The sequence below is a fragment of the Eleutherodactylus coqui genome, chromosome 2 (genome assembly GCF_035609145.1).
Source record: "Eleutherodactylus coqui strain aEleCoq1 chromosome 2, aEleCoq1.hap1, whole genome shotgun sequence".
NCBI classification, from domain to species: domain Eukaryota; kingdom Metazoa; phylum Chordata; class Amphibia; order Anura; family Eleutherodactylidae; genus Eleutherodactylus; species Eleutherodactylus coqui.
In genome coordinates this window covers 112,409,579-112,420,358 of record NC_089838.1, presented here as the reverse complement: position 1 = coordinate 112,420,358, position 10,780 = coordinate 112,409,579, and positions in this window count along the sequence as shown.

Sequence of the window (10,780 nt, the reverse complement as noted above, 5' to 3'; positions counted from 1 at the left end):
ATGGCAAAACGCCATTTCATCTCCACGAGCGGAAATCATTTGCGATTTTCCGTTCGCAGTAAATAAATCGCAGCATGCTGCAATTTTGTGCGGGTTACGCACGACCAGCTTTCATTGAAGTCAATAGAAGCCGTCTGTCCCGCGGCACTTCTGCAGTGAGCACTCATCTGAGATACACGACACCCCCAGCGTTGATGGTTACTCTGCATGTGCGACAGAGTGCCGACCAGCACATCCACAGTGTGTGCAGAAGCCACCGGACAGGTTAGCTGGGTCACCGGCCAGGCACCAGGTCGAACTCCGCTGCAGGAATCCCGTATGCGGGGTCTGACCTGCCTGCATGCAGGAGGCCTTAGTGAGATCGCACAAGCCGGAAGTCAGCCAACCATAGGCTGAACTAGATGGACATTGTCTTTCAGCCCAACATATATAGGAGGTAAGTATGACCTTTATTTTCTTATGTAAGAGGGCCACATTTGTGACTAGGGTAAAAGGGGGCCTCATTACTGACCTGGTGAAAAAGCTGGCCATAATTGCTGATTGGGGGCAAAAGGGAGCCATTATGCTATTAATGACTGAGGAAAAAAGAGGTCACCATTAATGACTAGGGACTAGAGATGAGAGAACCTACTCGGCCACGCCCCTTTTTCGCCCGACCGCCGCGGCGAAAAGATTCGGGGGGCGCCGTGGGTGAGTGGGGGGTTGCAGCAGGCAGTGGGGGGGAGAGGGAGAGAGAGAGGGCTCCCCCCTGTTCCCCGCTGCTACCCCCTGCTCCGCCACACCTCCCCCCGCCCCCCGGCGTCCCCCGAATCTTTTCACCCGAGTACGGAAGTACTCGAAAATCGCGGTGCTCGATCGAGTAATTACTCAAAACGAGTATATTCGCTCATCTCTACTAGGGACCAAAGGCTGCCATTATTACTGACCGGGGGCAAAAGGGGACTATTATTACAGAGTGGGGCAAAAGGGGGCCTCATTCATTTCCATGGGGCTGCTCACACAAGCGTCAAAAAGCGATGCATGTTATATTTTTGGCCGTTTTCAGCCGTGCGTCACCCATTGAAATGAATGGGCAGTGGTTTGAGCACTGCTGAAAATGCGGCACAACTTGGTACCATGTTTTGGGCAGCATTAAATGCACCCTGATTTTCGGGGGGTGGTGGGGACTTCAAATATAGGCCCTACCCTGAAAATCAGCCCTAGCTACACTAGATGAAAAAAAAAGCAATACTCACCTAGCAGGCACTGTCCAGGTCCCTCCCGCTGCTCTACAGAGCTTTGGGCAGGCTTCCCTGCACTTGTCAGTGCCGACAAAGCATCTCTTAATGGTAACAGGGATTGCTATTGCTGGAGGTTGCTCTGATTGGTTCATTAATTCAATGAATGGCTGTAATTGGTGCATCAAGCGCTGGATCTGATTGGCTGAGCCAGCGCTTGATGAACCAATCAGAGCAATCTCTTGCTGGATCTAGGTGAATATCAATTTTATTCTTTTTTCCAGCTTTCTTGGCTGTGTTTTTAGCTGTGCTGAAAACGCAGCCAAAACGCTGGCAAAACACATGCTAGTGCTGCAGAAACCGCAGTAAACGTGGTGCAAACATCTGGATAAGAGAGGCCTTACCGATGAGAACCTGACCTGCTCCTGCTTGATTGCAAGAGCAGAGGCTTTAATCCTGTGCCGTTTTTCTGTTATTGGCTTGGATTAAAGCCCAGGACCAAGCGCCGTATATTTGCCGCGCTTGGTCCTTAAGGGGTTAAATCAACGTGATATGAACCTCGCTCAGCAACGTTTGACTCTCCCCAGCGGCGCTGTTGGCTGAAGCACGACAGCACCGCTAGACTTAACATGGGAACTTTGACCTTGCCCTACAGGTCACTTAATGTATCATACTAAAATTTAATGATTTTACGGCAACGGTGAGGCTGTCACAAATCTAATGACACCAAAATCATCCACCAAAGGTCACGCAAAGGGGTCAACGTGCGGTGCAAGAAAAAGCCTGCAGGCTTTAATATATTAGATTTGGGGGCAAAAGAGGGCTATAATTACTAATTGGGGGCATAAAGGAGACATTATTTCTAAATGGGGACTAATAGCAGTGTGTGCCATCCAAAACTTTTCAGTGTTTTCCTGGAATTATAAACAAGTGTCATATCGATCCAAGAATCTCACACATCTAAGAGTGCGATATTGATCTATATGGGTGCAATGCATTTTGTGAGAAAAACACGTTGCATTCATGTACATGTGATTCTAACGTCACGTGCGTGAAAATCACATGCTATTTCAATAGGAAAAAATTAAATTACATCACACTTGCACGAAAATTGCATCTTCATGTGATATTTTTCCCATAAACAATAATGGGCGACCACACCCAAAAAATAGCACACGCTGTGATTTAGCATTGCTGCAAGAATGAAATAGCTTATGTAAATAGACGCATTGTAAATAATGGGTTCTATTTTCGTGTGTGTCTTGTAACGGACAAAACTCGCGTAATTAAAGCCAGGTTATGGGCGCCCACCCACTGGCGATTTTTTTCCCTGCGAAATTCGCAGCATTTTTTTCTCTGCAGGGGTCTATGGGACTTGTAATGTTAAAATCGCGATCGCGCAAAATCGCGATCGCGCAAAATCGCGATTTCGCGGTAAATTGCGATTTTGCGCGATCGCGATTTTAACATTACAAGTCCCATAGACCCCTGCAGAGAAAAAAATGCAGCGAATTTTGCAGGGAAAAAAATCGCCAGTGGGTGGGCGCCCTATAGCTTAAGTTTAGTTGAAGGGCTATTACTTTCTATCACATAGCTATGGTACGCCATCATTTTGTGGTCACTGGAGATTGGACCTCTAGCACAACAATGATCCTGAGAATGAAGGGACTAAAGCGTTGGCCAATACACTGTTCTCCTCACTCCTCTTCATCTCCACCGTACTGATGCTGGAGCAGTGGAAGTATTATCAGCCATTATGTAAATCCTATAAATCCAATACCTAGTGGCCGATTAAAAAAGTAATTGCAAGCAAAGTGCTCCGCTGCTGATACTGGGCCATGTAGCACTTGCCAGAATGGCAGCTGCGGGCTGGAAGAGAGTTCTCCTAGCCTGAGCAGAAGCAACTTAGAAGATCTGTTAAGACACCGATTTGAGCATACTTTCCAGACTCCCAGATTTCTGAAAAACGCATTACAAACAGCTTTTAGTATTATCCGTATAGTGAGTGTATCAACATGTAACTACCTTTCTCTGTGGGAATAAGGAAAACACACACTGAATATGCCCTGCAGGTGCTTGATGTAATTTATGTACAAAAAAATATAAAGAAAAAGCAGGGTTATATAAATTGTGATAACTAACTGTTAAATCCAGAGCGCTGTGTGGTGATATTACCTCTGTAAACAGTTCTCTTTCTCACCACAAGAGGGCAACAGATACAGAATTCATTTGTGTTTGTTTATGAAGTTGAAAGACAAACAACAATGTAACAATATAATGCACCAAATCAGGTCAATGTATTCCAAATCAACATCTAGCCCTTTTGGAATCAATATTTTCCTAGCTACAATGATGAATAGTGCAAAAGGTACAAATCGTAATGAAAAGCAGCAAAAAAGTAGATATTAATGTATTCATTTATATAGTAGCAAAATATTCCACAGCGCTTTACTGGGATTGACTGTCTCTTTGCCCTGATAAACAGACGGGGACGTTCTCATAAAGCGTAGATGTAAGTGCCTCTAATGAACCTTCTGAGCAATATTTTGGATCCACTGGAATTCTTCAAATAGCAGTATAGCCCAGAAAGATCCGTCTTTTTTGGACTCTTGAAGCTACAAATGAATAAACCTGTTGACGATAATCATTCAGTTTGAATGCAGGTCAGCGAATGAACGACAAGTGAGAATCGTGAGATTCTCACTGATCGTTCCATTTCAGCCGGCATAAAAACTACCACAGGCTTGGCACTTATTGTGCCATTTAAATACTGAATGATAAGCGCTCAAGGACTGCCCAATTCTTAATAAGAATCATGCTGTCTAAACAGGCTGCCCAAGCACGAACGAGCTGGTAATGACGTCATCAGATCATTTGCTCGGGCAAACGAGAATCGTGAGATTCTCGGCACGTGTAAAAGGGCCATTATGCCTGAAAGCGCTGCGGAATAAGTTGGCGCTATACAAATAAAGATTATTATTATTATTATTATTATAGATACCATTAGCTATGAGCTTACAGCAGCCAGGAACAGATCTATGTCATATTGAGCATCATAGTCAGTCATATAAAGGAGTTGCACAGATTCTACAGCAACAAATGGTAGAAAAGTTTTAATGAAGGCAATTTTGCATTTTGCATTTAGGAAGTAAACTAACAAAACAAATTGTACAAAGGTGTACATGACCTTTCACCCTTCTCCCTGCCAAGGACATACCTCGTGTCCTGGCAGTGCAGCAGAATCTTTCAACCTGTATTTGGAACCATGTTTATGCTGCAGTAAGTGCATCGTAGGGTAAAATGTTTTGTGTGATTCTGCTCTGGCGTTTCTTAGCTTTCTTAGTACATATAGGCAGCAGTGTGCACAGTAATACTTTTAGTAAAAAAAACTTGTATACACGCTCTGTGTTTAAGGGCCAGTTCTCATGGATGTAATTGCATTTCAGCCGCGTAAATACCCAGCATATTTACATGACTGAAAATCGCTTATGCCCGCGTTTTTTACCCATGCTGGTGTTTCTGTGTGCGCAAATACACTGTATTTGCGCACGCAAAATTGTACACACAATTGCATTGATTTTGTGAGTAAATATGCAGCTAATATGCAGGTTTCCTGCATATTTTACATGTATTTTCACATGCCCATTGATTTCAATAGGCATCTATGGCGCATTATACGCACCAAGATAAGATACCACATATTTTTTCATGCAATTGCACATCGCATTAAAAATATGTTCATGTGAATGAACTAATGGAAATCAACAGGTTCTATTCACTGGGCATTATGCACATCATACACAGCATAAATGTGCTTGTATGAACAAGCCCTAAATAGCAGCATGAACCAATTGAGTTCCATGCTCATATCTTTTCACAAGCCACAGAGCATCCTGGGGTTTGCAAAATAGTTTAACTATTAAACTAAAGAATAGATTTTTAGCACCCCACTTGACAAATTTAATTTTGTCCCTTACCTACTACCAAGTTATGCACGCTTGAGCTAGATTGGGACTTAAGCTGTGATCTTGGGTTTGTTTTAATGCCAGGAATCTAACCTGAGTTACAGCAGGCTAAAGAGTAAATTTTATAGCTCTGTGATCCTTCTCCTGTTTTAGTATGATTGTAGATAACCGAAGGTTACCACCTGATTGTGCAAACTTGAACAGTAATTATTTAGTGTAAACACTGCCAGTGACTGAACAACAAATGATAATTCATTCACTTATTGTTTGTTGTCCAGTTTATGTAGGCATAGAAAAATCAAACGATAATCAAACTGCTTACCGAATGGAGATAGGCGGTTGGAAGAGATCTCCATGTCCTCTCACTAAACGACTATTGCTTTTGTATGAGAGCACGTGAGCAATAATCGTTGAAATGCCTGTTGGGCACTTAAGCACTCAGTTGTCCTGTGTAAAAAAATTATTGCTGGAAACAGTGAATTTCGGTCTCTCCCTCCATTTACAGCATGACTGTTGATCTTGTGTAAAACAAATTATTATATAAGCGCACGTTGTTTAAAACTTAGCGTTTATTTAACTTGTGTTTTTATGCTATGTGCCTTTTTTTATAGCACAGTTGCTGCTTTAAGTCTGCACTGCATGATTTTATCACATTTGTGGCTGAAGGCTAAAAACTGAATAGCCTCTGTTTCGCCCTTTTTGAGAGAACAAGCTCTTGTTAATATTGACTTTTGTGGGATGTACACATTTTGCATACCTTGATCTGTTATTTTTATATTGTTTTTAGTGTAAACCTTTTCTTACAAGAATATATTTTTTTCCAAAATTACATGAAGGTGGACTTAACTGTCAACAGGGCATCAATAAGCTTCAATGGGCAGGTTGCCTACTTTCAGGAAATACATAAGGGTGCACTCTCCAGTTCTGTGCATGCAGACATAAGTTGTATGCACTGTATAAACTGTGAAAAACTTCAACTTTTATATTTAGGATGTGTTGCACATTTTGGAAATGGGGTCTAAGCCCCAAATTATGAATTTAATGCAGTTTTTTAAATGAAAACTTACACTTTTATGCAAAATTTCATGAAGGTGCCTCTGTTTATATAGAGTGCTGGGTGACTTTTAGACAAAATGCTTGGTGTCTGCTTTCAAAACATATGGGTATGGGGGTTTTGAATAGGAGGCTTTTAATTTAAAATAAAAGTCCTATAACCCTTGGCAATGAAAGAGTTAAATCTTTAGTGGATCTTTAAAGAAAATAGTATTTTACGAACATATTTTGCAGCTATTCAACATCACTGAGCAGAAGGTGAACAAGACAGAGGCAATTATACCATCAACTGTGAGGAAAGATTTGTTTTCCAGTCAGCTCCCACTCAAAAACAGTGTAAGTCTGTATTATTATCTTTCCTCAACCTCCTCTGCCCCCTCTCTCAGTATGTTCACCCTACTTTTTTCCACCCTCTGTAACAGACTTCTTCATAAACATAAAATTCCGACACCAAAAAACCACAGTATATTACTCTTAAAATACATGAATCTATGTTAATATGTAAAAAACAAAATATAAGGAATATCGCCCCCTAAATGGAGCAGACAAGAGCAAATTCATAGCTGACTATGACCACCTATCACCCCTACATGAATCCAATCGCATATATTATCTACCATAGATGACTGCAAAATCAATACAAAATCCATGTAATAAATACAAAATTCATAATTCTACGTGCTTATTCAGATGACCGTATATCAGCCAGGTATTTACGCCGGACGATATACGGTGTCCCTCTCTGCAGGGGGAGGAGGCTGGAAGAGTCGGGAGCAGTGCACTGAGCTCCCACCCCTTTCCGCCCCTCGGCACTATTTGCAATAGGAGGGGTGGGCTTAGCTCCGCCTTGCCCCACCTCCTCTCATTGCAAATAGTGCCGAGGGGCGGGAGTTCAGTGCACTGCTCTCGGCTCTTCCAGCTCTTCCAGCCTCCTCCTCCTGCAGAGAGGGATGCCGTATATCGGCCGGCGTGAATACGCGGCTGATATACGGTCGACTGAATAAGCCGTAATACTTACAAAACCACCAATGTACTTGATCAAAAATACATAGCAAAGAACCAATCCACAATTGAATATGAAGAAATAAATGTCAAAATAATAAATATTAATATAATTATGTTTTACACATTCCAAATAAATAACCAAACAGAAGTGCAATGTCAAACAACCATTAATTAATCATTGATATAAATAAAAGTGCTATTGCATACCAGGAAGTGCTGCTGTGAGAATACTGAAGTGCCGAATGCAATGAAAAAGTGCCACCACCAAAAATAGACTAATACCTAAAAAAAATGTAACATACAAAAAAAATATTTTATGTTGCACATTATGTTCCTTTAGCAGCACCTCAAAAGTAACTACATAATAATATGGTATCAAATCACCATACTTAATGAAAAAGAACTCCAAGTCAAATAAAGGCAATAAAGTGCTCTTTCGAGACCACGAAGTGCTGCTGCATGAACAATAAAGTGCAAATGCAGGGTAATGAGTGCCACAAGTATGATAAATTTAAATCAGAATATAAAGAACTAATACATATTACCTAATAGCGCTCTGAATTCCCCATGATGCAATGTGCGTTTTCAATTAGCTTCTTCCAGGAGGCGCAACTGGGAAAAACTGAGTTACCCATTAAAAAGGATCAATAGACCAATGAGCATATTCCTGAAGTACCACATGTTTTCTGTCTCATCCCTACAATTTTTAGTGCATCTGCACTTAATCTAACTCCGTCATATGCGAGTTAACTCCTCGTATAATGTGGTTAAAAGGCCTTGTTCAGACGAGCGTGTTCATGTGCACATATACGCACGCACAAAACTGCGCATCTATTAGAACCAAAAGATAGGACATGTGTGTACTGCATAGGTCTGTGTTACGTGTAAATATTCCCCGTGGGGAGTCCCCTCATCACTGAAAACTGTGACACCACTGTCACAATGTTCAGTAATGATGGAACTCCCCGTGGGGAGTATAGAATCCCCTGCCACAGCTGTGACAGCTGTGGCAGAGGATCGCACTGTTTCTCCCATTGCATTTAATGGGGCTACCGCTGCTGCCGGTGGCCCCATTAAAAGTAGTAGGCTGACGGCAACCCCTGCAGTAATTTTCAGAGAAGGGCTTTAAATATGAGCCTTTCCATGAAAATCATCTCTAGCTGGTGTAAAAAAAAATATACTCATCTCTCCTCCGCTGTCGGGGCTCAGGTGCGTCTAGCCGCTTGGTCCACCTGCACTGCTCTGAAGCTCTTTCAGCAGGCGGAGATTTTAAATCCCTGCCTGCTGAAAGGGCTGTGTCTGATTGGGTGAGCGCTCAGCCTTTCATTAAATGACAGCTGAGCGCTGCCTGTGATTGGTCACAGTGCTCAGCCAATCACAGACAACGCTCAGCCATTTATAGACAACGCTCAGCCATTCATTGAATTATGACCATCTTGCGCCTTCAGATTTTCCTATCTTCTAGCTGTAATTATAGGTGATTCAGAGACACACTGCTTAATTATGGGATCCAGAAGTAAAATATTCCAATGTTTTTGAAAAATAGTTACGTAATCCAGCCGATTAATTATTAGAAATCAATTCATCTTTCTAATTGTTAGGACTTAGAAAATGTTTTCTTTGACTCCTTTTCGCTTGATAATAACCTTATTTATTGATCTGTTGCTATACTCTCTCTCCAAAAATCAACATTTAAGATCCTCAGATAGCCTTCTTCTGTAGAACATATATGTCTGGCACATAGAAATTGTCCAGTGGGAATACCATCAATCAGAGACTGGAAGGGAAGATTCTAAAAGAAGAGTGGAATTCACAGCTGTGGGTTTGTGATGGGTATCTGTTACTATTCCAAAGCCGCCATCTATTTTGATACTTGCATCTAGAAAAATAAATAAAAATTGAGTCAACTTGACATTGATGGAATTTTGATCTTGCAAACATATGAATAAGCACAATTCAGCTACTCATCCCTGCCATAGAAAAAAGCCATCATCAATAAATTGCAACCAGTTGTGAACTTTCTCGCTCCTAGACAGCCGCTCTTTTGAACAATTATTCAGGTGACTATCACCCTCAGGGTGCATTCCCACGAACGTATATCTGCTTGGTTTTCACGCCGAGCCAATATACGCTGTCCTCGCGTGCAGGGGGGGGAGGGGGAGGATGGAAGAGCCAGGAGCAGGAACTGAGCTCCCGCCCCCTCTCTGCCCCCTCTCTGCCCCTCTGCACTATTTGCAATGGGGAGAGGAGGGGCGGGGGCCAATTCTCAGAACTTAGCCCCATCCCCGCCCCACCTCCTTTCATTGCAAATAGTGCAGAGGGGCGGAGAGGAGGCAGAGAGGGGGCGGGAGCTCAGTTCCTGCTCCTGGCTCTTCCATCCCCCCTGCACACGAGGACAACGTATATCGGCTCGGCGTGAAAACCGAGCCGATATACGTTCGTGGGAATGCACCCTTAGGCTTCTTTCCCATGAGTGTATATCGGGCAGCTGATATACGCCGTGATCTGCTGATGCATTGAATTCCAATAACATGGCCGTATTCCTGAGACGTAAGTGCTCTGAAGATCTGCTCAGTGTCCTATTCTATGCTTCTGAACCCAAGTAGTTCTGTGGTCGGTGTTGCTGGTTCATCTCAGACTTGCTCTCGTCTTCTCTCCTGCATTGGGGTGTCACTTTTTTTGGGGGGGGGCGGGTGCTCCGCTTGAGAGGCTGGTCTGGTTTGGGTGGTTCTGGCGATTCTCATTATTGTCATCTCCAATAATGCAGACCAGTCTTATTGGACGTGAGAAGTACATTCATGTTTAAGTGTTTTCATTATAATAGATTCTCGCCAATGCATTTCCCAATGTAAGGTAACCATAAATATAAGGTTTTTTTTCACCAAGACAGAGGCATCTCAACTTAATATGAGTCTCGCAGAGGGAGAACCATAAAACTTCATTTTTAATATACGTAGTTAAAAATTAAGAATTGGGCTAAAGATAGACACAAAAAAAAACAGAAAAAAAGAGAAAAGTAACACTGGTCAACACTGAAATTGTCCTAATCTGTAGTATCTTGGTGTGCTGAACACCAATATGACCATGAAAAGTTTTTATTGGCTCTCATTTTGAAGATATTTCACATAGTTCATTTTCTGTGTTTCACCGTGTAAATTTAGCCAGTACTGTAGGAACATCCTTAGGGCTCCTGCACTCTTGCGTTTTTCTTGTGCGTTTTTTTCATGCGATGTCGCTGCGTTTTTTTCATGCGATTGTCAATGGGACTTTCTAATGTTAAAAACTAGAGATGAGCGAACACCAAAATGTTCGGGTGTTCGTTATTCGGAACGAACTTCCCGCGATGTTCGAGGGTTCGTTTCGAACAACGAACCCCATTGAAGTCAATGGGCGACCAGAGCATTTTTGTATTTCGCCGATGCTCGCTAAGGTTTTCATGTGTGAAAATCTGGGCAATTCAAGAAAGTGATGGGAATGACACAGAAACGGATAGGGCAGGCGAGGGGCTACATGTTGGGCTGCATCTCAAGTTCACAGGTC